This window comes from Montipora capricornis, chromosome 1 (genome assembly GCF_036669925.1).
Source record: "Montipora capricornis isolate CH-2021 chromosome 1, ASM3666992v2, whole genome shotgun sequence".
NCBI lineage: Eukaryota > Metazoa > Cnidaria > Anthozoa > Scleractinia > Acroporidae > Montipora > Montipora capricornis.
This window is the reverse complement of record NC_090883.1, coordinates 27,804,982-27,808,632: the sequence shown is the minus strand read 5'-3', so window position 1 is coordinate 27,808,632 and position 3,651 is coordinate 27,804,982.

Sequence of the window (3,651 nt, the reverse complement as noted above, 5' to 3'; positions counted from 1 at the left end):
CAGATAGTCATTTTAGTGTTTGATCTCTCGCTTCTGAATTTCTTGTGGCCTTGAAGTTTAAACTCCTCTGCTTGATATTTTGTTTGTTATTTATTTGTTTCCGCAGGTTGAAGTTTTGGTAGCTATTCAGCTGATGTGGACCTGCTATACCCACGCACCCATAAACTCACAGAGGACAGCCACAACACCGGGAACTTCATCCCCTACTCTTCTCGAATTTTGGTGTTTAATCTTTGAGTGCTAAATTTATTGTGGCCATAGAAGTTTAATAATTGTTGTTTGAGTAACTGTTCTGCTCGTTATTTTCGTGTTTGATCTTGGACTGCTGAATTTTTGTGACCATATTACAGTTTAATTATTATTTTATTGCTCGTTATTTTAGTCTCTGATCTTTGATTGTTGAATTTATTGTGACCATCGAAGTTTAATTGTGATTTTAGTGTTTGATCTTTGACTGCTGAATTAAGTTTAATAATTATTGTTATTTTAGTCATGCTTGTTGTTTCCATGTTTGATCTTTGAATTCCGAATTGATTGTGGCCTTACAAGTTTAATTCCTCTGATTGCTATTTTAGCATTTGACCTTTGACTTCTGAATTTGTTTTGGCCATAGAAGTCTAATTGTTATTTTAGTTCTATTGCTATTTTAGTTCTCCTTGTTATTTCACCGTTTGACCTTTGCCTGCTGAATTTATTGCGGCCATGGAAGTTTATTTCCTCTGATTGATATTTTAGTGTGTGATCTTTGACTGCTGATTTACATGTTATTTTATTCTCGCCATAGAATTGTAATTGTTATTTTGGTTCTGCTTGTTATTCTAATGTTTAATCTTTGACTTCTGAATTTATTGTGGCTGTAAGGGACAGTTTGTTGTCCCGGGCCGCGCTCCCCACCGTAGCTCCCTTTGTGCGGGTCACATGATCAAAAAGGAACATGTACTCTCCGCTTCGTGTGCGTTGAAAGTCTCTGCGTTTAAGGCTTGTTTGTTTGTTCGCCTTTTGACCTGTTTCATCGCTAGCGATGTTGAGCTTGAGATTATAGATGCCCAAAAAATATGTAAGTCTTGTTTTTTCTTTGTTTTGTTTTCCTTTTTTTTTTAATTAGTCATAAAAAATTGAGAGAAAACGATTCTTAAAAACATTTAAGAAATCTATAAAAAGCGGTTAAAAAATATATATACACGACGATTCGACGTTCTCAGACGTCATTATCAAGTGAAAAGGAAATAGTATGAATATTCTTTAAATACAAGAAAAACAATAGTTCATTAAAAAATAAGCTACAAGCTAAACAAAGAGTTTAGCACTGATGGAGTCACTCTGAGTGTTAAGGCTAGGCTTCAGTTCTTGGATGAATAGCATCTCGAGATGCTATTCATCCAAGAACTCTAGAAGTCTCTAGAAGTGGCACGGAAACTAGTCGGGGGATATTATCCCCCATCGGCTGTTTCTCAATTCTTTAATTTTGTTTTGTTCGTCCTGGGAAAATACACTTTGTGTTCCTGTGGGGATGAAAAGGCTAAATGCAATGGTATAGTTTGGTTAGTTTGTGGTTGGTTCCCCAATGGGAAAAACACTTCGTGTTTCCCAGACTCTCACCGAGCTCCTTAATGTCTGTTATTTCTATCTATTGAGATTTCCTATTTTACAATGGCTCGTCAATAGGGGAATGCTCTGCATTTGTGGGGATGAAGTGCTCATCTCGTCACACTTTTTCCTTCATAGACTCGACAGTTTGTTCTCCTGGGATGTACATATAGGTTAGTTGGGGCCCTAGGGAGGCCCACGATTGGTCACAGCCGACCCTGAGGGGAGACCCAACTCCCTCCCCTATATCGGTCTGTGCAACTTCCATATTTACCCAGGAATGGTCACAGTCGGCCCTAGGAGGAGGCCCAATTCCCTCCTTCCCACCGGTGTGTGCACCTTCTATATTTACCCAGGAATGGTCACAGTCGGCCCTGGGAGAAGGCCCAATCCCCTCCTCCATACCGGTGTGTGTGGGAGGCGCGGTGGCCTCATGGTTAGTGCGCTCGACTCCGGATCGAGTGGTCCGGGTTCGGGTCCTGGCCGGGGACATTGTGTTGTGTTCTTGGGCAAGACACTTTACTCTCACGGTGCCTCTCTCCACCCAGGTGTATAAATGGGTACCGGCGAATTTAATGCCGGGGGTAACCCTGCGATGGACTGGCATCCCATCCTGGGGGGAGTAGAAATACTCCTAGTCGCTTCATGCTACAGAAACCGGAGATAAGCGCCGGCCTGATGGGCCTTCTAGGCTCGTAAGCAGACTTTACCATACCAGAGTGTGTACCGCCCTGGTGGTAGGTTTTTCTTTAGCTCAAAAATCCAGGAGTACATGGGGCTGACTTTTTAAGTTTCAATGGAGCACTTCGTCTCCCACTTCCCCCTTTTGAGCCACATTAAGTTGTTGTTTTTGTTGATGTTAAGTATAATCATTTTGGATCCCCAAACATGAGGAAGCCGATGAACGGTACCTCAAAAAGAAGGGGTGACTTTGTCGTCGTTTTTTGAAGATAAAATCTGAAACCCCCTGTGGGAAAAATCACCATCCTCAAAACACAGAAAAAGAAGAACCGTTTAGAAACTGGGGTGATTAAAATTGAACTGGTTTAAATTGTATCCGTGAAGAAAATTCTTTATAAGAGTTGGACATGCTATCCTTTTTCCTCATTTCCCGATATTTACAACGCATTCTTCGAAAAATATACCAAGGCACTCAAAGACTTGAAAGCCTGCAACATAGCAGTAAAAGCTAAAACTAGGCACACGATGTGTGCGTGTGTCACGACAGAACTCTTTTTCGGCTCGTATTTGTTATCGTAATTGATATTGAGGTTAACGCGATGTCTCAAGTGGCGTTCGGCAGTACCCACAGGGAATTTGTTAACAGGTCATGAGTTTCCTTTTTCTTGTCAATTGTTGCACGTAAGTGTTGCAATTTTCTTGAGAATTGACACATGTTTGTTGTTTTTTCAGTTCCCCTGATTGTGTATTCACTGTTTTCTCAGTTTTGTAATCACCAAATGCCAAGTGAACAAAACATTTGTTCAGTATTCGGTACTACAGAAACTGTTGATACATAATGAAATTCATCAATATGACCTATAGAAAGACTTGTTTCAGTTTGACATGTAACTGGGTCAATATTTGTTCAGTCTGAAAAGTTATTGTGAGATTCAATTATACAAATTCTCACACGAAGAAAATCTGCAGTTGATTGTATTATAAGAGCATCTGCCCAAGTTCCTTCCCTCGACAGATTGTTCAAGTACTCTATCCACGAGTTTTCAGAGTTACTTTCAATGAATTGTTCCGGATGACTCCTCATATACTCAACTGCTGTTGATCGAATCAGTGTATGGTAATCTGGAATACCAAACACTTGATGTGAAATTGATCTAAAGAAACCGTCACCTCCACCACCTACATCTAATAGGCACAATCCAAGTTCACAAAGTCTTAACTGTCAATAGTGCCCATGATGAACCTAAAGAACATTCTCTAATTGCTCTATTCCTGCATTGCTGAGGACCTGGGTTTAATTCAATGTCACCAGATAATAACAACTTTCTGTTAACTACACAAAATTGCTCTATATTCAATTTGTATTTCGAATCTGAAGTATTC